This window comes from Syngnathus scovelli, chromosome 14 (assembly GCF_024217435.2).
Source record: "Syngnathus scovelli strain Florida chromosome 14, RoL_Ssco_1.2, whole genome shotgun sequence".
Classification (NCBI taxonomy): Eukaryota; Metazoa; Chordata; class Actinopteri; order Syngnathiformes; family Syngnathidae; genus Syngnathus; species Syngnathus scovelli.
Window position 1 is genome coordinate 2,157,458 of NC_090860.1, and position 24,107 is coordinate 2,181,564.

Consider the following 24,107-nt stretch of genomic DNA (forward strand, 5'->3'; position numbering starts at 1 on the left):
GTGCTCCTCCCGTCACTCTGGTTGGGTGTGAATAGTAAAAAGTGCTCTTGGCAGCTAGAGAGTGCCGCGTTGACCACTGCGCATTAAGAAATAACCACCTGCAACGTTTGGTTTAGGTTTTGGGTGCATTTTTAATTTTATTGCTTAAATCGCATTTTCTCGTCGAGCTGAGCACGTTTTCTGAAATGCGCTCCTCCCGTCTCTCTGGTTGGGTGTGCATCGTAAAAAGTGCTCTTGGCAGCTAGAGAGTGCCGCGTTGACCACTGCGCATGAAGAAATAACCACCTGCAACGTTTGGTTTAGGTTTTGGGTGCATTTTTAATTTTATTGCTTAAATCGCATTTTCTCGTCGAGCTGAGCACGTTTTCTGAAATGCGCTCCTCCCGTCACTCTGGTTGGGTGTGCATAGTAAAAAGTGCTCTTGGCAGCTAGAGAGTGCCGCGTTGACCACTGCGCATGAAGAAATAACCACCTGCAATGTTTGGTTTAGGTTTTGGGTGCATTTTTAATTTTATAGCTTAAATCGCATTTTCTCAACGAGCTGAGCACGTTTTCTGAAATGTGCTCCTCCCGTCACTCTGGTTGGGTGCGCATAGTAAAAAGTGCTCTTGGCAGCTAGAGAGTGCCGCGTTGACCACTGCGCATGAAGAAATGACCATCTGCAACGTTTGGTTTAGGTTTTGGGTGCATTTTTAATTTTATTGCTTAAATCGCATTTTCTCGACGAGCTGAGCACGTTTTCTGGAATGCGCTCCTCCCGTCACTCTGGTTGGGTGCGCATAGTAAAAAGTGCTCTTGGCAGCTAGAGAGTGCCGCGTTGACCACTGCGCATGAAGAAATAACCACCTGCAACGTTTGGTTTAGGTTTTGGGTGCATTTTTAATTTTATTGCTTAAATCGCATTTTCTCGACGAGCTGAGCACGTTTTCTGAAATGCGCTCCTCCCGTCACTCTGGTTGGGTGTGCATAGTAAAAAGTGCTCTTGGCAGCTAGAGAGTGCCGCGTTGACCACTGCACATGAAGAAATGACCATCTGCAACGTTTGGTTTAGGTTTTGGGTGCATTTTTAATTTTATTGCTTAAATCGCATTTTCTCGACGAGCTGAGCACGTTTTCTGAAATGTGCTCCTCCCGTCACTCTGGTTGGGTGCGCATAGTAAAAAGTGCTCTTGGCAGCTAGAGAGTGCCGCGTTGACCACTGCGCATGAAGAAATAACCACCTGCAACGTTTGGTTTAGGTTTTGGGTGCATTTTTAATTTTATTGCTTAAATCGCATTTTCTCGACGAGCTGAACACGTTTTCTGAAATGCGCTCCTCCCGTCACTCTGGTTGGGTGTGCATAGTAAAAAGTGCTCTTGGCAGCTAGAGAGTGCCGCGTTGACCACTGCACATGAAGAAATGACCATCTGCAACGTTTGGTTTAGGTTTTGGGTGCATTTTTTAATTTTATTGCTCAAATCGCATTTTCTCGACGAGGTGAGCACGTTTTCTGGAATGTGCTCCTCCCGTCACTCTGGTTGGGTGTGTATAGTAAAAAGTGCTCTTGGCAGCTAGAGAGTGCCGCGTTGACCACTGCGCATGAAGAAATGACCATCTGAAGCGTTTGGTTTAGGTTTTAGGTGCATTTTTAATTTTATTGCTTAAATCGCATTTTCTGGACGAGCTGAGCACGTTTTCTGAAATGTGCTCCTCCCGTCACTCTGGTTGGGTGCACATAGTAAAAAGTGCTCTTGGCAGCTAGAGAGTGCCGCGTTGACCACTGCGCATGAAGAAATAACCACCTGCAACGTTTGGTTTAGGTTTTGGGTGCATTTTTAATTTTATTGCTTAAATTGCATTTACTCGACGAGCTGAGCACGTTTTCTGAAATGTGCTCCTCCCGTCACTCTGGTTAGTTGCGCATAGTAAAACGTGCTCTTGGCAGCTAGAGAGTGCCGCGTTGACTGCTGCGCACGAAGAAATAACCACCTGCAACGTTTGGTTTAGGTTTTAGGTGCATTTTTAATTTTATTGCTTAAATCGCATTTTCTCGACGAGCTGAGCACGTTTTCTGAAATGTGCTCCTCCCGTCACTCTGGTTGGGTGCGCATAGTAAAAAGTGCTCTTGGCAGCTAGAGAGTGCCGCGTTGACCACTGCGCATGAAGAAATAACCACCTGCAACGTTTGGTTTAGGTTTTAGGTGCATTTTTAATTTTATTGCTTAAATCGCATTTTCTCGACGAGCTGAGCACGTTTTCTGAAATGTGCTCCTCCCGTCACTCTGGTTGGGTGCGCATAGTAAAAAAATGCTCTTGGCAGCTAGAGAGTGCCGCGTTGATCACTGCGCATGAAGAAATAACCACCTGCAACGTTTGGTTTAATGTTTTGCGTGCATTTTTACTTTTATTGCTTAAATCGCATTTTCTCGACGAGCTGAGCACGTTTTCTGAAATGTGCTCCTCCCGTCACTCTGGTTGGGTGCACATAGTAATAAGTGCTCTTGGCAGCTAGAGAGTGCCGCGTTGACCAATGCGCATGAAGAAATAACCACCTGCAACGTTTGGTTTAGGTTTTTAGGTGCATTTTTAATTTTATTGCTTAAATCGCATTTTCTCGACGAGCTGAGCACGTTTTCTGAAATGTGCTCCTCCCGTCACTCTGGTTGGGTGCGCATAGTAAAAAGTGCTCTTGGCAGCTAGAGAGTGCCGCGTTGACTGCTGCGCATGAAGAAATGACCATCTGAAGCGTTTGGTTTAGGTTTTAGGTGCATTTTTAATTTTATTGCTTAAATCGCATTTTCTCGACGAGCTGAGCACGTTTTCTGAAATGCGCTCCTCCCGTCACTCTGGTTGGGTGCGCATAGTAAAAAGTGCTCTTGGCAGCTAGAGAGTGCCGCGTTGACCACTGCACATGAAGAAATAACCACCTGCAACGTTTGGTTTAGGTTTTAGGGGCATTTTTAATTGTATTGCTTAAATCGCATTTTCTCGGCGAGCTGAGCACGTTTTCTGAAATGTGCTCGGCCCGTCACTCTGGTTGGGTGCGCATAGTAAAAAGTGCTCTTGGCAGCTAGAGAGTGTCGCGTTGACTGCTGCGCATGAAGAAATAACCACCTGCAACGTTTGGTTTGGGTTTTAGGTGCATTTTTAATTTTATTGCTTAAATCGCATTTTCTCGTCGAGCTGAGCACGTTTTCTGAAATGCGCTCCTCCCGTCACTCTGGTTGGGTGCGCATAGTAAAAAGTGCTCTTGGCAGCTAGAGAGTGCCGCGTTGACCACTGCGCATGAAGAAATGACCATCTGCAACGTTTGGTTTAGGTTTTGGGTGCATTTTTAATTTTATTGCTTAAATCGCATTTTCTCGACGAGCTGAGCACGTTTTCTGAAATGTGCTCCTCCCGTCACTCTGGTTGGGTGCGCATAGTAAATAGTGCTCTTGGTAGCTAGAGAGTGCCGTGTTGACTGCTGTGCATGAAGAAATAACCACCTGCAACTTTTGGTTTAGGTTTTAGGTATATTTTTAATTTTATTGCTTAAATTGCATTTTCTCGACGAGCTGAGCACGTTTTCTGAAATGCGCTCCTCCCGTCACTCTGGTTGGGTGCGCATAGTAAAAAGTGCTCTTGGCAGCTAGAGAGTGCCGCGTTGACCACTGCACATGAAGAAATAACCACCTGCAACGTTTGGTTTAGGTTTTAGGGGCATTTTTAATTGTATTGCTTAAATCGCATTTTCTCGGCGAGCTGAGCACGTTTTCTGAAATGTGCTCGTCCCGTCACTCTGGTTGGGTGCGCATAGTAAAAAGTGCTCTTGGCAGCTAGAGAGTGTCGCGTTGACTGCTGCGCATGAAGAAATAACCACCTGCAACGTTTGGTTTAGGTTTTGGGTGCATTTTTAATTTTATTGCTTAAATCGCATTTTCTCGACGAGCTGAGCACGTTTCCTGAAATGCGCTCCTCCCGTCACTCTGGTTGGGTGTGCATAGTAAAAAGTGCTCTTGGCAGCTAGAGAGTGCCGCGTTGACCACTGCACATGAAGGAATGACCATCTGCAACGTTTGGTTTAGGTTTTGGGTGCATTTTTAAATTTATTGCTTAAATCGCATTTTCTCGACGAGCTGAGCACGTTTTCTGGAATGTGCTCCTCCTGTCACTCTGGTTGGGTGTGTATAGTAAAAAGTGCTCTTGGCAGCTAGAGAGTGCCGCGTTGACCACTGCACATGAAGAAATGACCATCTGCAGCGTTTGGTTTAGGTTTTAGGTGCATTTTTAATTTTATTGCTTGAATCGCATTTTCTCGACGAGCTGAGCACGTTTTCTGAAATGTGCTCCTCCCGTCACTCTGGTTGGGTGCGCATAGTAAAAAGTGCTCTTGGCAGCTAGAGAGTGCCGCGTTGACCACTGCGCATGAAGAAATAACCACCTGCAACGTATGGTTTAGGTTTTGGGTGCATTTTTAATTTTATTGCTTAAATCGCATTTTCTCGACGAGCTGAGCACGTTTTCTGGAATGTGCTCCTCCCGTCACTCTGGTTGGGTGTGTATAGTAAAAAGTGCTCTTGGCAGCTAGAGAGTGCCGCGTTGACCACTGCGCATAAAGAAATAACCACCTGCAACGTTTGGTTTAGGTTTTGGGTGCATTTTTAATTTTATTGATTAAATCGCATTTTCTCAACGAGCTGAGCACGTTTTCTGAAATGTGCTCCTCCCGTCACTCTGGTTGGGTCTGCATAGTAAAAAGTGCTCTTGGCGGCTAGAGAGTGCCGCGTTGACCACTGCGCATGAAGAAATGACCATCTGCAACGTTTGGTTTAGGTTTTGGGTGCATTTTTAATTTTATTGCTTAAATCGCATTTTCTCGACGAGCTGAGCACGTTTTCTGGAATGTGCTCCTCCCGTCACTCTGGTTGGGTGCGCATAGTAAAAAGTGCTCTTGGCAGCTAGAGAGTGCCGCGTTGACTGCTGCGCACGAAGAAATAACCACCTGCAACGTTTGGTTTAGGTTTTAGGTGCATTTTTAATTTTATTGCTTAAATCGCATTTTCTCGACGAGCTGAGCACGTTTTCTGAAATGTGCTCCTCCCGTCACTCTGGTTGGGTGCGCATAGTAAAAAGTGCTCTTGGCAGCTAGAGAGTGCCGCGTTGACTGCTGCGCATGAAGAAATAACCACCTGCAACGTTTGGTTTAGGTTTTAGGTGTATTTTTAATTTTATTGCTTAAATCGCATTTTCTCGACGAGCTGAGCACGTTTTCTGAAATGTGCTCCTCCCGTCACTCTGGTTGGGTGCGCATAGTAAAAAGTGCTCTTGGCAGCTAGAGAGTGCCGCGTTGACCACTGCGCATGAAGAAATAACCACCTGCAACGTTTGGTTTAGGTTTTGGGTGCATTTTTAATTTTATTGCTTAAATTGCATTTTCTCGTCGAGCTGAGCACGTTTTCTAAAATGCGCTCCTCCCGTCACTCTGGTTGGGTGTGCATAGTAAAAAGTGCTCTTGGCAGCTAGAGAGTGCCGCGTTGACCACTGCGCATGAAGAAATGACCATCCGCAACGTTTGGTTTAGGTTTTATGTGCATTTTTAATTTTATTGCTTAAATCGCATTTTCTGGACGAGCTGAGCACGTTTTCTGAAATGTGCTCCTCCCGTCACTCTGGTTGGGTGCGCATAGTAAAAAGTGCTCTTGGCAGCTAGAGAGTGCCGCGTTGACCACTGCGCATTAAGAAATAACCACCTGCAACGTTTGGTTTAGGTTTTGGGTGCATTTTTAATTTTATTGCTTAAATCGCATTTTCTCGTCGAGCTGAGCACGTTTTCTGAAATGCGCTCCTCCCGTCTCTCTGGTTGGGTGTGCATCGTAAAAAGTGCTCTTGGCAGCTAGAGAGTGCCGCGTTGACCACTGCGCATGAAGAAATAACCACCTGCAACGTTTGGTTTAGGTTTTGGGTGCATTTTTAATTTTATTGCTTAAATCGCATTTTCTCGTCGAGCTGAGCACGTTTTCTGAAATGCGCTCCTCCCGTCACTCTGGTTGGGTGTGCATAGTAAAAAGTGCTCTTGGCAGCTAGAGAGTGCCGCGTTGACCACTGCGCATGAAGAAATAACCACCTGCAACGTTTGGTTTAGGTTTTGGGTGCATTTTTAATTTTATTGCTTAAATCGCATTTTCTCGACGAGCTGAGCACGTTTTCTGAAATGCGCTCCTCCCGTCACTCTGGTTGGGTGTGCATAGTAAAAAGTGCTCTTGGCAGCTAGAGAGTGCCGCGTTGACCACTGCACATGAAAAAATGACCATCTGCAACGTTTGGTTTAGGTTTTGGGTGCATTTTTAATTTTATTGCTTAAATCGCATTTTCTCGACGAGCTGAGCACGTTTTCTGAAATGTGCTCCTCCCGTCACTCTGGTTGGGTGCGCATAGTAAAAAGTGCTCTTGGCAGCTAGAGAGTGCCTTGTTGACTGCTGCGCATGAAGAAATAACCACCTGCAACGTTTGGTTTAGGTTTTAGGTGCATTTTTAAATTTATTGCTTAAATCGCATTTTCTCGACGAGCTGAGCACGTTTTCTGAAATGTGCTCCTCCCGTCACTCTGGTTGGGTGTGCATAGTAAAAAGTGCTCTTGGCAGCTAGAGAGTGCCGCGTTGACCACTGCGCATGAAGAAATAACCACCTGCAACGTTTGGTTTAGGTTTTGGGTGCATTTTTAATTTTATTGCTTAAATCGCATTTTCTCAACGAGCTGAGCACGTTTTCTGAAATGTGCTCCTCCCGTCACTCTGGTTGGGTGCGCATAGTAAAAAGTGCTCTTGGCAGCTAGAGAGTGCCGTGTTGACTGCTGCGCATGAAGAAATAACCACCTGCAACGTTTGGTTTAGGTTTTAGGTGCATTTTTAATTGTACGGCTTAAATGGCATTTTCTCGACGAGCTGAGCACGTTTTCTGAAATGTGCTCCTCCCGTCACTCTGGTTGGGTGCGCATAGTAAAAAGTGCTCTTGGCAGCTAGAGAGTGCCGCGTTGACTGCTGCGCATGAAGAAATAACCACCTGCAACGTTTGGTTTAGGTTTTAGGTGCATTTTTAATTTTATTGCTTAAATCGCATTTTCTCGACGAGCTGAGCACGTTTTCTGAAATGTGCTCCTCCCGTCACTCTGGTTGGGTGCGAATAGTAAAAAGTGCTCTTGGCAGCTAGAGAGTGCCGCGTTGACCACTGCGCATTAAGAAATAACCACCTGCAACGTTTGGTTTAGGTTTTGGGTACATTTTTAATTTTATTGCTTAAATCGCATTTTCTCGTCGAGCTGAGCACGTTTTCTGAAATGCGCTCCTCCCGTCTCTCTGGTTGGGTGCGCATAGTAAAAAGTGCTCTTGGCAGCTAGAGAGTGCCGCGTTGACCACTGCGCATGAAGAAATAACCACCTGCAACGTTTGGTTTAGGTTTTGGGTGCATTTTTAATTTTATTGCTTAAATTGCATTTACTCGACGAGCTGAGCACGTTTTCTGAAATGTGCTCCTCCCGTCACTCTGGTTGGGTGCGCATAGTAAAAAGTGCTCTTGGCAGCTAGAGAGTGCCGCGTTGACTGCTGCGCACGAAGAAATAACCACCTGCAACGTTTGGTTTAGGTTTTGGGTGCATTTTTAATTTTATTGCTTAAATCGCATTTTCTCGACGAGCTGAGCACGTTTTCTGAAATGTGCTCCTCCCGTCACTCTGGTTATGTGTGCATAGTAAAAAGTGCTCTTGGCAGCTAGAGAGTGCCGCGTTGACCACTGCGCATGAAGAAATGACCATCTGCAACGTTTGGTTTAGGTTTTAGGTGCATTTTTAATTTTATTGCTTAAATCGCATTTTCTCGACGAGCTGAGCACGTTTTCTGAAATGCGCTCCTCCCGTCACTCTGGTTGGGTGTGCATAGTAAAAAGTGCTCTTGGCAGCTAGAGAGTGCCGCGTTGACCACTGCGCATGAAGAAATGACCATCTGCAACGTTTGGTTTAGGTTTTGGGTGCATTTTTAATTTTATTGCTTAAATCGCATTTTCTCGACGAGCTGAGCACGTTTTCTGGAATGTGCTCCTCCCGTCACTCTGGTTGGGTGCGCATAGTAAAAAGTGCTCTTGGCAGCTAGAGAGTGCCGCGTTGACCACTGCGCATGAAGAAATAACCACCTGCAACGTTTGGTTTAGGTTTTGGGTGCATTTTTAATTTTATTGCTTAAATCGCATTTTCTCGACGAGCTGAGCACGTTTTCTGAAATGCGCTCCTCCCGTCACTCTGGTTGGGTGTGCATAGTAAAAAGTGCTCTTGGCAGCTAGAGAGTGCCGCGTTGACCACTGCACATGAAGAAATGACCATCTGCAACGTTTGGTTTAGGTTTTGGGTGCATTTTTAATTTTATTGCTTAAATCGCATTTTCTCGACGAGCTGAGCACGTTTTCTGAAATGTGCTCCTCCCGTCACTCTGGTTGGGTGCGCACAGTAAAAAGTGCTCTTGGCAGCTAGAGAGTGCCGTGTTGACTGCTGCGCATGAAGAAATAACCACCTGCAACGTTTGGTTTAGGTTTTAGGTGCATTTTTAATTTTATTGCTTAAATCGCATTTTCTCGACGAGCTGAGCACGTTTTCTGAAATGTGCTCCTCCCGTCACTCTGGTTGGGTGCGCATAGTAAAAAGTGCTCTTGGCAGCTAGAGAGTGCCACGTTGACCACTGCGCATGAAGAAATAACCACCTGCAACGTTTGGTTTAGGTTTTAGGTGCATTTTTAATTGTACGGCTTAAATGGCATTTTCTCGACGAGCTGAGCACGTTTTCTGAAATGTGCTCCTCCCGTCACTCTGGTTGGGTGCGCATAGTAAAAAGTGCTCTTGGCAGCTAGAGAGTGCCGCGTTGACTGCTGCGCATGAAGAAATAACCACCTGCAACGTTTGGTTTAGGTTTTAGGTGCATTTTTAATTTTATTGCTTAAATCGCATTTTCTCGACGAGCTGAGCACGTTTTCTGAAATGTGCTCCTCCCGTCACTCTGGTTGGGTGCGCATAGTAAAAAGTGCTCTTGGCAGCTAGAGAGTGCCGCGTTGACCACTGCGCATGAAGAAATAACCACCTGCAACGTTTGGTTTAGGTTTTGGGTGCATTTTTAATTTTATTGCTTAAATTGCATTTTCTCGTCGAGCTGAGCACGTTTTCTAAAATGCGCTCCTCCCGTCACTCTGGTTGGGTGTGCATAGTAAAAAGTGCTCTTGGCAGCTAGAGAGTGCCGCGTTGACCACTGCGCATGAAGAAATGACCATCCGCAACGTTTGGTTTAGGTTTTATGTGCATTTTTAATTTTATTGCTTAAATCGCATTTTCTGGACGAGCTGAGCACGTTTTCTGAAATGTGCTCCTCCCGTCACTCTGGTTGGGTGCGCATAGTAAAAAGTGCTCTTGGCAGCTAGAGAGTGCCGCGTTGACCACTGCGCATTAAGAAATAACCACCTGCAACGTTTGGTTTAGGTTTTGGGTGCATTTTTAATTTTATTGCTTAAATCGCATTTTCTCGTCGAGCTGAGCACGTTTTCTGAAATGCGCTCCTCCCGTCTCTCTGGTTGGGTGTGCATCGTAAAAAGTGCTCTTGGCAGCTAGAGAGTGCCGCGTTGACCACTGCGCATGAAGAAATAACCACCTGCAACGTTTGGTTTAGGTTTTGGGTGCATTTTTAATTTTATTGCTTAAATCGCATTTTCTCGTCGAGCTGAGCACGTTTTCTGAAATGCGCTCCTCCCGTCACTCTGGTTGGGTGTGCATAGTAAAAAGTGCTCTTGGCAGCTAGAGAGTGCCGCGTTGACCACTGCGCATGAAGAAATAACCACCTGCAATGTTTGGTTTAGGTTTTGGGTGCATTTTTAATTTTATTGCTTAAATCGCATTTTCTCAACGAGCTGAGCACGTTTTCTGAAATGTGCTCCTCCCGTCACTCTGGTTGGGTGCGCATAGTAAAAAGTGCTCTTGGCAGCTAAAGAGTGCCGCGTTGACCACTGCGCATGAAGAAATGACCATCTGCAACGTTTGGTTTAGGTTTATGGTGCATTTTTAATTTTATTGCTTAAATCGCATTTTCTCGACGAGCTGAGCACGTTTTCTGGAATGCGCTCCTCCCGTCACTCTGGTTGGGTGCGCATAGTAAAAAGTGCTCTTGGCAGCTAGAGAGTGCCGCGTTGACCACTGCGCATGAAGAAATAACCACCTGCAACGTTTGGTTTAGGTTTTGGGTGCATTTTTAATTTTATTGCTTAAATCGCATTTTCTCGACGAGCTGAGCACGTTTTCTGAAATGCGCTCCTCCCGTCACTCTGGTTGGGTGTGCATAGTAAAAAGTGCTCTTGGCAGCTAGAGAGTGCCGCGTTGACCACTGCACATGAAAAAATGACCATCTGCAACGTTTGGTTTAGGTTTTGGGTGCATTTTTAATTTTATTGCTTAAATCGCATTTTCTCGACGAGCTGAGCACGTTTTCTGAAATGTGCTCCTCCCGTCACTCTGGTTGGGTGCGCATAGTAAAAAGTGCTCTTGGCAGCTAGAGAGTGCCTTGTTGACTGCTGCGCATGAAGAAATAACCACCTGCAACGTTTGGTTTAGGTTTTAGGTGCATTTTTAAATTTATTGCTTAAATCGCATTTTCTCGACGAGCTGAGCACGTTTTCTGAAATGTGCTCCTCCCGTCACTCTGGTTGGGTGTGCATAGTAAAAAGTGCTCTTGGCAGCTAGATAGTGCCGCGTTGACCACTGCGCATGAAGAAATAACCACCTGCAACGTTTGGTTTAGGTTTTGGGTGCATTTTTAATTTTATTGCTTAAATCGCATTTTCTCAACGAGCTGAGCACGTTTTCTGAAATGTGCTCCTCCCGTCACTCTGGTTGGGTGCGCATAGTAAAAAGTGCTCTTGGCAGCTAGAGAGTGCCGTGTTGACTGCTGCGCATGAAGAAATAACCACCTGCAACGTTTGGTTTAGGTTTTAGGTGCATTTTTAATTGTACGGCTTAAATGGCATTTTCTCGACGAGCTGAGCACGTTTTCTGAAATGTGCTCCTCCCGTCACTCTGGTTGGGTGCGCATAGTAAAAAGTGCTCTTGGCAGCTAGAGAGTGCCGCGTTGACTGCTGCGCATGAAGAAATAACCACCTGCAACGTTTGGTTTAGGTTTTAGGTGCATTTTTAATTTTATTGCTTAAATCGCATTTTCTCGACGAGCTGAGCACGTTTTCTGAAATGTGCTCCTCCCGTCACTCTGGTTGGGTGCGAATAGTAAAAAGTGCTCTTGGCAGCTAGAGAGTGCCGCGTTGACCACTGCGCATTAAGAAATAACCACCTGCAACGTTTGGTTCAGGTTTTGGGTACATTTTTAATTTTATTGCTTAAATCGCATTTTCTCGTCGAGCTGAGCACGTTTTCTGAAATGCGCTCCTCCCGTCTCTCTGGTTGGGTGCGCATAGTAAAAAGTGCTCTTGGCAGCTAGAGAGTGCCGAGTTGACCACTGCGCATGAAGAAATAACCACCTGCAACGTTTGGTTTAGGTTTTGGGTGCATTTTTAATTTTATTGCTTAAATTGCATTTACTCGACGAGCTGAGCACGTTTTCTGAAATGTGCTCCTCCCGTCACTCTGGTTGGGTGCGCATAGTAAAAAGTGCTCTTGGCAGCTAGAGAGTGCCGCGTTGACCACTGCGCATTAAGAAATAACCACCTGCAACGTTTGGTTTAGGTTTTGGGTGCATTTTTAATTTTATTGCTTAAATCGCATTTTCTCGTCGAGCTGAGCACGTTTTCTGAAATGCGCTCCTCCCGTCTCTCTGGTTGGGTGTGCATCGTAAAAAGTGCTCTTGGCAGCTAGAGAGTGCCGCGTTGACCACTGCGCATGAAGAAATAACCACCTGCAACGTTTGGTTTAGGTTTTGGGTGCATTTTTAATTTTATTGCTTAAATCGCATTTTCTCGTCGAGCTGAGCACGTTTTCTGAAATGCGCTCCTCCCGTCACTCTGGTTGGGTGTGCATAGTAAAAAGTGCTCTTGGCAGCTAGAGAGTGCCGCGTTGACCACTGCGCATGAAGAAATAACCACCTGCAACGTTTGGTTTAGGTTTTGGGTGCATTTTTAATTTTATTGCTTAAATCGCATTTTCTCGACGAGCTGAGCACGTTTTCTGAAATGCGCTCCTCCCGTCACTCTGGTTGGGTGTGCATAGTAAAAAGTGCTCTTGGCAGCTAGAGAGTGCCGCGTTGACCACTGCACATGAAAAAATGACCATCTGCAACGTTTGGTTTAGGTTTTGGGTGCATTTTTAATTTTATTGCTTAAATCGCATTTTCTCGACGAGCTGAGCACGTTTTCTGAAATGTGCTCCTCCCGTCACTCTGGTTGGGTGCGCATAGTAAAAAGTGCTCTTGGCAGCTAGAGAGTGCCTTGTTGACTGCTGCGCATGAAGAAATAACCACCTGCAACGTTTGGTTTAGGTTTTAGGTGCATTTTTAAATTTATTGCTTAAATCGCATTTTCTCGACGAGCTGAGCACGTTTTCTGAAATGTGCTCCTCCCGTCACTCTGGTTGGGTGTGCATAGTAAAAAGTGCTCTTGGCAGCTAGAGAGTGCCGCGTTGACCACTGCGCATGAAGAAATAACCACCTGCAACGTTTGGTTTAGGTTTTGGGTGCATTTTTAATTTTATTGCTTAAATCGCATTTTCTCAACGAGCTGAGCACGTTTTCTGAAATGTGCTCCTCCCGTCACTCTGGTTGGGTGCGCATAGTAAAAAGTGCTCTTGGCAGCTAGAGAGTGCCGTGTTGACTGCTGCGCATGAAGAAATAACCACCTGCAACGTTTGGTTTAGGTTTTAGGTGCATTTTTAATTGTACGGCTTAAATGGCATTTTCTCGACGAGCTGAGCACGTTTTCTGAAATGTGCTCCTCCCGTCACTCTGGTTGGGTGCGCATAGTAAAAAGTGCTCTTGGCAGCTAGAGAGTGCCGCGTTGACTGCTGCGCATGAAGAAATAACCACCTGCAACGTTTGGTTTAGGTTTTAGGTGCATTTTTAATTTTATTGCTTAAATCGCATTTTCTCGACGAGCTGAGCACGTTTTCTGAAATGTGCTCCTCCCGTCACTCTGGTTGGGTGCGAATAGTAAAAAGTGCTCTTGGCAGCTAGAGAGTGCCGCGTTGACCACTGCGCATTAAGAAATAACCACCTGCAACGTTTGGTTTAGGTTTTGGGTACATTTTTAATTTTATTGCTTAAATCGCATTTTCTCGTCGAGCTGAGCACGTTTTCTGAAATGCGCTCCTCCCGTCTCTCTGGTTGGGTGCGCATAGTAAAAAGTGCTCTTGGCAGCTAGAGAGTGCCGCGTTGACCACTGCGCATGAAGAAATAACCACCTGCAACGTTTGGTTTAGGTTTTGGGTGCATTTTTAATTTTATTGCTTAAATTGCATTTACTCGACGAGCTGAGCACGTTTTCTGAAATGTGCTCCTCCCGTCACTCTGGTTGGGTGCGCATAGTAAAAAGTGCTCTTGGCAGCTAGAGAGTGCCGCGTTGACTGCTGCGCACGAAGAAATAACCACCTGCAACGTTTGGTTTAGGTTTTGGGTGCATTTTTAATTTTATTGCTTAAATCGCATTTTCTCGACGAGCTGAGCACGTTTTCTGAAATGTGCTCCTCCCGTCACTCTGGTTATGTGTGCATAGTAAAAAGTGCTCTTGGCAGCTAGAGAGTGCCGCGTTGACCACTGCGCATGAAGAAATGACCATCTGCAACGTTTGGTTTAGGTTTTAGGTGCATTTTTAATTTTATTGCTTAAATCGCATTTTCTCGACGAGCTGAGCACGTTTTCTGAAATGCGCTCCTCCCGTCACTCTGGTTGGGTGTGCATAGTAAAAAGTGCTCTTGGCAGCTAGAGAGTGCCGCGTTGACCACTGCGCATGAAGAAATGACCATCTGCAACGTTTGGTTTAGGTTTTGGGTGCATTTTTAATTTTATTGCTTAAATCGCATTTTCTCGACGAGCTGAGCACGTTTTCTGGAATGTGCTCCTCCCGTCACTCTGGTTGGGTGCGCATAGTAAAAAGTGCTCTTGGCAGCTAGAGAGTGCCGCGTTGACCACTGCGCATGAAGAAATAACCACCTGCAACGTTTGGTTTAGGTTTTGGGTGCATTTTTAATTTTATTGCTTAAATCGCATTTTCTCGACGAGCTGAGCACGTTTTCTGAAATGCGCTCCTCCCGTCACTCTGGTTGGGTGTGCATAGTAAAAAGTGCTCTTGGCAGCTAGAGAGTGCCGCGTTGACCACTGCACATGAAGAAATGACCATCTGCAACGTTTGGTTTAGGTTTTGGGTGCATTTTTAATTTTATTGCTTAAATCGCATTTTCTCGACGAGCTGAGCACGTTTTCTGAAATGTGCTCCTCCCGTCACTCTGGTTGGGTGCGCACAGTAAAAAGTGCTCTTGGCAGCTAGAGAGTGCCGTGTTGACTGCTGCGCATGAAGAAATAACCACCTGCAACGTTTGGTTTAGGTTTTAGGTGCATTTTTAATTTTATTGCTTAAATCGCATTTTCTCGACGAGCTGAGCACGTTTTCTGAAATGTGCTCCTCCCGTCACTCTGGTTGGGTGCGCATAGTAAAAAGTGCTCTTGGCAGCTAGAGAGTGCCACGTTGACCACTGCGCATGAAGAAATAACCACCTGCAACGTTTGGTTTAGGTTTTAGGTGCATTTTTAATTGTACGGCTTAAATGGCATTTTCTCGACGAGCTGAGCACGTTTTCTGAAATGTGCTCCTCCCGTCACTCTGGTTGGGTGCGCATAGTAAAAAGTGCTCTTGGCAGCTAGAGAGTGCCGCGTTGACTGCTGCGCATGAAGAAATAACCACCTGCAACGTTTGGTTTAGGTTTTAGGTGCATTTTTAATTTTATTGCTTAAATCGCATTTTCTCGACGAGCTGAGCACGTTTTCTGAAATGTGCTCCTCCCGTCACTCTGGTTGGGTGCGCATAGTAAAAAGTGCTCTTGGCAGCTAGAGAGTGCCGCGTTGACCACTGCGCATGAAGAAATAACCACCTGCAACGTTTGGTTTAGGTTTTGGGTGCATTTTTAATTTTATTGCTTAAATTGCATTTTCTCGTCGAGCTGAGCACGTTTTCTAAAATGCGCTCCTCCCGTCACTCTGGTTGGGTGTGCATAGTAAAAAGTGCTCTTGGCAGCTAGAGAGTGCCGCGTTGACCACTGCGCATGAAGAAATGACCATCCGCAACGTTTGGTTTAGGTTTTATGTGCATTTTTAATTTTATTGCTTAAATCGCATTTTCTGGACGAGCTGAGCACGTTTTCTGAAATGTGCTCCTCCCGTCACTCTGGTTGGGTGCGCATAGTAAAAAGTGCTCTTGGCAGCTAGAGAGTGCCGCGTTGACCACTGCGCATTAAGAAATAACCACCTGCAACGTTTGGTTTAGGTTTTGGGTGCATTTTTAATTTTATTGCTTAAATCGCATTTTCTCGTCGAGCTGAGCACGTTTTCTGAAATGCGCTCCTCCCGTCTCTCTGGTTGGGTGTGCATCGTAAAAAGTGCTCTTGGCAGCTAGAGAGTGCCGCGTTGACCACTGCGCATGAAGAAATAACCACCTGCAACGTTTGGTTTAGGTTTTGGGTGCATTTTTAATTTTATTGCTTAAATCGCATTTTCTCGTCGAGCTGAGCACGTTTTCTGAAATGCGCTCCTCCCGTCACTCTGGTTGGGTGTGCATAGTAAAAAGTGCTCTTGGCAGCTAGAGAGTGCCGCGTTGACCACTGCGCATGAAGAAATAACCACCTGCAATGTTTGGTTTAGGTTTTGGGTGCATTTTTAATTTTATTGCTTAAATCGCATTTTCTCAACGAGCTGAGCACGTTTTCTGAAATGTGCTCCTCCCGTCACTCTGGTTGGGTGCGCATAGTAAAAAGTGCTCTTGGCAGCTAAAGAGTGCCGCGTTGACCACTGCGCATGAAGAAATGACCATCTGCAACGTTTGGTTTAGGTTTATGGTGCATTTTTAATTTTATTGCTTAAATCGCATTTTCTCGACGAGCTGAGCACGTTTTCTGGAATGCGCTCCTCCCGTCACTCTGGTTGGGTGCGCATAGTAAAAAGTGCTCTTGGCAGCTAGAGAGTGCCGCGTTGACCACTGCGCATGAAGAAATAACCACCTGCAACGTTTGGTTTAGGTTTTGGGTGCATTTTTAATTTTATTGCTTAAATCGCATTTTCTCGACGAGCTGAGCACGTTTTCTGAAATGCGCTCCTCCCGTCACTCTGGTTGGGTGTGCATAGTAAAAAGTGCTCTTGGCAGCTAGAGAGTGCCGCGTTGACCACTGCACATGAAAAAATGACCATCTGCAACGTTTGGTTTAGGTTTTGGGTGCATTTTTAATTTTATTGCTTAAATCGCATTTTCTCGACGAGCTGAGCACGTTTTCTGAAATGTGCTCCTCCCGTCACTCTGGTTGGGTGCGCATAGTAAAAAGTGCTCTTGGCAGCTAGAGAGTGCCTTGTTGACTGCTGCGCATGAAGAAATAACCACCTGCAACGTTTGGTTTAGGTTTTAGGTGCATTTTTAAATTTATTGCTTAAATCGCATTTTCTCGACGAGCTGAGCACGTTTTCTGAAATGTGCTCCTCCCGTCACTCTGGTTGGGTGTGCATAGTAAAAAGTGCTCTTGGCAGCTAGATAGTGCCGCGTTGACCACTGCGCATGAAGAAATAACCACCTGCAACGTTTGGTTTAGGTTTTGGGTGCATTTTTAATTTTATTGCTTAAATCGCATTTTCTCAACGAGCTGAGCACGTTTTCTGAAATGTGCTCCTCCCGTCACTCTGGTTGGGTGCGCATAGTAAAAAGTGCTCTTGGCAGCTAGAGAGTGCCGTGTTGACTGCTGCGCATGAAGAAATAACCACCTGCAACGTTTGGTTTAGGTTTTAGGTGCATTTTTAATTGTACGGCTTAAATGGCATTTTCTCGACGAGCTGAGCACGTTTTCTGAAATGTGCTCCTCCCGTCACTCTGGTTGGGTGCGCATAGTAAAAAGTGCTCTTGGCAGCTAGAGAGTGCCGCGTTGACTGCTGCGCATGAAGAAATAACCACCTGCAACGTTTGGTTTAGGTTTTAGGTGCATTTTTAATTTTATTGCTTAAATCGCATTTTCTCGACGAGCTGAGCACGTTTTCTGAAATGTGCTCCTCCCGTCACTCTGGTTGGGTGCGAATAGTAAAAAGTGCTCTTGGCAGCTAGAGAGTGCCGCGTTGACCACTGCGCATTAAGAAATAACCACCTGCAACGTTTGGTTCAGGTTTTGGGTACATTTTTAATTTTATTGCTTAAATCGCATTTTCTCGTCGAGCTGAGCACGTTTTCTGAAATGCGCTCCTCCCGTCTCTCTGGTTGGGTGCGCATAGTAAAAAGTGCTCTTGGCAGCTAGAGAGTGCCGAGTTGACCACTGCGCATGAAGAAATAACCACCTGCAACGTTTGGTTTAGGTTTTGGGTGCATTTTTAATTTTATTGCTTAAATTGCATTTACTCGACGAGCTGAGCACGTTTTCTGAAATGTGCTCCTCCCGTCACTCTGGTTGGGTGCGCATAGTAAAAAGTGCTCTTGGCAGCTAGAGAGTGCCGCGTTGACCACTGCGCATTAAGAAATAACCACCTGCAACGTTTGGTTTAGGTTTTGGGTGCATTTTTAATTTTATTGCTTAAATCGCATTTTCTCGTCGAGCTGAGCACGTTTTCTGAAATGCGCTCCTCCCGTCTCTCTGGTTGGGTGTGCATCGTAAAAAGTGCTCTTGGCAGCTAGAGAGTGCCGCGTTGACCACTGCGCATGAAGAAATAACCACCTGCAACGTTTGGTTTAGGTTTTGGGTGCATTTTTAATTTTATTGCTTAAATCGCATTTTCTCGTCGAGCTGAGCACGTTTTCTGAAATGCGCTCCTCCCGTCACTCTGGTTGGGTGTGCATAGTAAAAAGTGCTCTTGGCAGCTAGAGAGTGCCGCGTTGACCACTGCGCATGAAGAAATAACCACCTGCAACGTTTGGTTTAGGTTTTGGGTGCATTTTTAATTTTATTGCTTAAATCGCATTTTCTCGACGAGCTGAGCACGTTTTCTGAAATGCGCTCCTCCCGTCACTCTGGTTGGGTGTGCATAGTAAAAAGTGCTCTTGGCAGCTAGAGAGTGCCGCGTTGACCACTGCACATGAAAAAATGACCATCTGCAACGTTTGGTTTAGGTTTTGGGTGCATTTTTAATTTTATTGCTTAAATCGCATTTTCTCGACGAGCTGAGCACGTTTTCTGAAATGTGCTCCTCCCGTCACTCTGGTTGGGTGCGCATAGTAAAAAGTGCTCTTGGCAGCTAGAGAGTGCCTTGTTGACTGCTGCGCATGAAGAAATAACCACCTGCAACGTTTGGTTTAGGTTTTAGGTGCATTTTTAAATTTATTGCTTAAATCGCATTTTCTCGACGAGCTGAGCACGTTTTCTGAAATGTGCTCCTCCCGTCACTCTGGTTGGGTGTGCATAGTAAAAAGTGCTCTTGGCAGCTAGAGAGTGCCGCCTTGACCACTGCGCATGAAGAAATAACCACCTGCAACGTTTGGTTTAGGTTTTGGGTGCATTTTTAATTTTATTGCTTAAATCGCATTTTCTCAACGAGCTGAGCACGTTTTCTGAAATGTGCTCCTCCCGTCACTCTGGTTGGGTGCGCATAGTAAAAAGTGCTCTTGGCAGCTAGAGAGTGCCGTGTTGACTGCTGCGCATGAAGAAATAACCACCTGCAACGTTTGGTTTAGGTTTTAGGTGCATTTTTAATTGTACGGCTTAAATGGCATTTTCTCGACGAGCTGAGCACGTTTTCTGAAATGTGCTCCTCCCGTCACTCTGGTTGGGTGCGCATAGTAAAAAGTGCTCTTGGCAGCTAGAGAGTGCCGCGTTGACTGCTGCGCATGAAGAAATAACCACCTGCAACGTTTGGTTTAGGTTTTAGGTGCATTTTTAATTTTATTGCTTAAATCGCATTTTCTCGACGAGCTGAGCACGTTTTCTGAAATGTGCTCCTCCCGTCACTCTGGTTGGGTGCGAATAGTAAAAAGTGCTCTTGGCAGCTAGAGAGTGCCGCGTTGACCACTGCGCATTAAGAAATAACCACCTGCAACGTTTGGTTTAGGTTTTGGGTACATTTTTAATTTTATTGCTTAAATCGCATTTTCTCGTCGAGCTGAGCACGTTTTCTGAAATGCGCTCCTCCCGTCTCTCTGGTTGGGTGCGCATAGTAAAAAGTGCTCTTGGCAGCTAGAGAGTGCCGCGTTGACCACTGCGCATGAAGAAATAACCACCTGCAACGTTTGGTTTAGGTTTTGGGTGCATTTTTAATTTTATTGCTTAAATTGCATTTACTCGACGAGCTGAGCACGTTTTCTGAAATGTGCTCCTCCCGTCACTCTGGTTGGGTGCGCATAGTAAAAAGTGCTCTTGGCAGCTAGAGAGTGCCGCGTTGACTGCTGCGCACGAAGAAATAACCACCTGCAACGTTTGGTTTAGGTTTTGGGTGCATTTTTAATTTTATTGCTTAAATCGCATTTTCTCGACGAGCTGAGCACGTTTTCTGAAATGTGCTCCTCCCGTCACTCTGGTTATGTGTGCATAGTAAAAAGTGCTCTTGGCAGCTAGAGAGTGCCGCGTTGACCACTGCGCATGAAGAAATGACCATCTGCAACGTTTGGTTTAGGTTTTAGGTGCATTTTTAATTTTATTGCTTAAATCGCATTTTCTCGACGAGCTGAGCACGTTTTCTGAAATGCGCTCCTCCCGTCACTCTGGTTGGGTGTGCATAGTAAAAAGTGCTCTTAGCAGCTAGAGAGTGCCGCGTTGACCACTGCGCATGAAGAAATGACCATCTGCAACGTTTGGTTTAGGTTTTGGGTGCATTTTTAATTTTATTGCTTAAATCGCATTTTCTCGACGAGCTGAGCACGTTTTCTGGAATGTGCTCCTCCCGTCACTCTGGTTGGGTGCGCATAGTAAAAAGTGCTCTTGGCAGCTAGAGAGTGCCGCGTTGACCACTGCGCATGAAGAAATAACCACCTGCAACGTTTGGTTTAGGTTTTGGGTGCATTTTTAATTTTATTGCTTAAATCGCATTTTCTCGACGAGCTGAGCACGTTTTCTGAAATGCGCTCCTCCCGTCACTCTGGTTGGGTGTGCATAGTAAAAAGTGCTCTTGGCAGCTAGAGAGTGCCGCGTTGACCACTGCACATGAAGAAATGACCATCTGCAACGTTTGGTTTAGGTTTTGGGTGCATTTTTAATTTTATTGCTTAAATCGCATTTTCTCGACGAGCTGAGCACGTTTTCTGAAATGTGCTCCTCCCGTCACTCTGGTTGGGTGCGCATAGTAAAAAGTGCTCTTGGCAGCTAGAGAGTGCCGTGTTGACTGCTGCGCATGAAGAAATAACCACCTGCCACTTTTGGTTTAGGTTTTAGGTGCATTTTTAATTTTATTGCTTAAATCGCATTTTCTCGACGAGCTGAGCACGTTTTCTGAAATGCGCTCCTCCCGTCACTCTGGTTGGGTGCGCATAGTAAAAAGTGCTCTTGGCAGCTAGAGAGTGCCGCGTTGACCACTGCGCATGAAGAAATAACCACCTGCAATGTTTGGTTTAGGTTTTAGGTGCATTTTTAATTTTATTGCTTAAATCGCATTTTCTCGACGAGCTGAGCACGTTTTCTGAAATGTGCTCCTCCCGTCACTCTGGATTGGTGCGCATAGTAAAAAGTGCTCTTGGCAGCTAGAGTGCCGCGTTGACCACTGCGCAGGCAGAAATAACCACCTGCAACGTTTGGTTTAGGTTTTGGGTGCATTTTTAATTTTATTGCTTAAATCGCATTTTCTCGACGAGCTGAGCACGTTTTCTGAAATGCGCTCCTCCCGTCACTCTGGTTGGGTGTGCATAGTAAAAAGTGCTCTTGGCAGCTAGAGAGTTCCGCGTTGACCACTGCACATGAAAAAATGACCATCTGCAACGTTTGGTTTAGGTTTTGGGTGCATTTTTAATTTTATTGCTTAAATCGCATTTTCTCGACGAGCTGAGCACGTTTTCTGAAATGTGCTCCTCCCGTCACTCTGGTTGGGTGCGCATAGTAAAAAGTGCTCTTGGCAGCTAGAGAGTGCCGCGTTGACCACTGCGCATTAAGAAATAACCACCTGCAACGTTTGGTTTAGGTTTTGGGTGCATTTTTAATTTTATTGCTTAAATCGCATTTTCTCGTCGAGCTGAGCACGTTTTCTGAAATGCGCTCCTCCCGTCTCTCTGGTTGGGTGTGCATCGTAAAAAGTGCTCTTGGCAGCTAGAGAGTGCCGCGTTGACCACTGCGCATGAAGAAATAACCACCTGCAACGTTTGGTTTAGGTTTTGGGTGCATTTTTAATTGTATTGCTTAAATCGCATTTTCTCGTCGAGCTGAGCACGTTTTCTGAAATGCGCTCCTCCCGTCACTCTGGTTGGGTGTGCATAGTAAAAAGTGCTCTTGGCAGCTAGAGAGTGCCGCGTTGACCACTGCGCATGAAGAAATAACCACCTGCAATGTTTGGTTTAGGTTTTGGGTGCATTTTTAATTTTATTGCTTAAATCGCATTTTCTCAACGAGCTGAGCACGTTTTCTGAAATGTGCTCCTCCCGTCACTCTGGTTGGGTGCGCATAGTAAAAAGTGCTCTTGGCAGCTAAAGAGTGCCGCGTTGACCACTGCGCATGAAGAAATGACCATCTGCAACGTTTGGTTTAGGTTTATGGTGCATTTTTAATTTTATTGCTTAAATCGCATTTTCTCGACGAGCTGAGCACGTTTTCTGGAATGCGCTCCTCCCGTCACTCTGGTTGGGTGCGCATAGTAAAAAGTGCTCTTGGCAGCTAGAGAGTGCCGCGTTGACCACTGCGCATGAAGAAATAACCACCTGCAACGTTTGGTTTAGGTTTTGGGTGCATTTTTAATTTTATTGCTTAAATCGCATTTTCTCGACGAGCTGAGCACGTTTTCTGAAATGCGCTCCTCCCGTCACTCTGGTTGGGTGTGCATAGTAAAAAGTGCTCTTGGCAGCTAGAGAGTTCCGCGTTGACCACTGCACATGAAAAAATGACCATCTGCAACGTTTGGTTTAGGTTTTGGGTGCATTTTTAATTTTATTGCTTAAATCGCATTTTCTCGACGAGCTGAGCACGTTTTCTGAAATGTGCTCCTCCCGTCACTCTGGTTGGGTGCGCATAGTAAAAAGTGCTCTTGGCAGCTAGAGAGTGCCTTGTTGACTGCTGCGCATGAAGAAATAACCACCTGCAACGTTTGGTTTAGGTTTTAGGTGCATTTTTAAATTTATTGCTTAAATCGCATTTTCTCGACGAGCTGAGCACGTTTTCTGAAATGTGCTCCTCCCGTCACTCTGGTTGGGTGTGCATAGTAAAAAGTGCTCTTGGCAGCTAGAGAGTGCCGCGTTGACCACTGCGCATGAAGAAATAACCACCTGCAACGTTTGGTTTAGGTTTTGGGTGCATTTTTAATTTTATTGCTTAAATCGCATTTTCTCAACGAGCTGAGCACGTTTTCTGAAATGTGCTCCTCCCGTCACTCTGGTTGGGTGCGCATAGTAAAAAGTGCTCTTGGCAGCTAGAGAGTGCCGTGTTGACTGCTGCGCATGAAGAAATAACCACCTGCAACGTTTGGTTTAGGTTTTAGGTGCATTTTTAATTGTACGGCTTAAATGGCATTTTCTCGACGAGCTGAGCACGTTTTCTGAAATGTGCTCCTCCCGTCACTCTGGTTGGGTGCGCATAGTAAAAAGTGCTCTTGGCAGCTAGAGAGTGCCGCGTTGACTGCTGCGCATGAAGAAATAACCACCTGCAACGTTTGGTTTAGGTTTTAGGTGCATTTTTAATTTTATTGCTTAAATCGCATTTTCTCGACGAGCTGAGCACGTTTTCTGAAATGTGCTCCTCCCGTCACTCTGGTTGGGTGCGAATAGTAAAAAGTGCTCTTGGCAGCTAGAGAGTGCCGCGTTGACCACTGCGCATTAAGAAATAACCACCTGCAACGTTTGGTTTAGGTTTTGGGTACATTTTTAATTTTATTGCTTAAATCGCATTTTCTCGTCGAGCTGAGCACGTTTTCTGAAATGCGCTCCTCCCGTCTCTCTGGTTGGGTGCGCATAGTAAAAAGTGCTCTTGGCAGCTAGAGAGTGCCGAGTTGACCACTGCGCATGAAGAAATAACCACCTGCAACGTTTGGTTTAGGTTTTGGGTGCATTTTTAATTTTATTGCTTAAATTGCATTTACTCGACGAGCTGAGCACGTTTTCTGAAATGTGCTCCTCCCGTCACTCTGGTTGGGTGCGCATAGTAAAAAGTGCTCTTGGCAGCTAGAGAGTGCCGCGTTGACCACTGCGCATTAAGAAATAACCACCTGCAACGTTTGGTTTAGGTTTTGGGTGCATTTTTAATTTTATTGCTTAAATCGCATTTTCTCGTCGAGCTGAGCACGTTTTCTGAAATGCGCTCCTCCCGTCTCTCTGGTTGGGTGTGCATCGTAAAAAGTGCTCTTGGCAGCTAGAGAGTGCCGCGTTGACCACTGCGCATGAAGAAATAACCACCTGCAACGTTTGGTTTAGGTTTTGGGTGCATTTTTAATTTTATTGCTTAAATCGCATTTTCTCGTCGAGCTGAGCACGTTTTCTGAAATGCGCTCCTCCCGTCACTCTGGTTGGGTGTGCATAGTAAAAAGTGCTCTTGGCAGCTAGAGAGTGCCGCGTTGACCACTGCGCATGAAGAAATAACCACCTGCAACGTTTGGTTTAGGTTTTGGGTGCATTTTTAATTTTATTGCTTAAATCGCATTTTCTCGACGAGCTGAGCACGTTTTCTGAAATGCGCTCCTCCCGTCACTCTGGTTGGGTGTGCATAGTAAAAAGTGCTCTTGGCAGCTAGAGAGTGCCGCGTTGACCACTGCACATGAAAAAATGACCATCTGCAACGTTTGGTTTAGGTTTTGGGTGCATTTTTAATTTTATTGCTTAAATCGCATTTTCTCGACGAGCT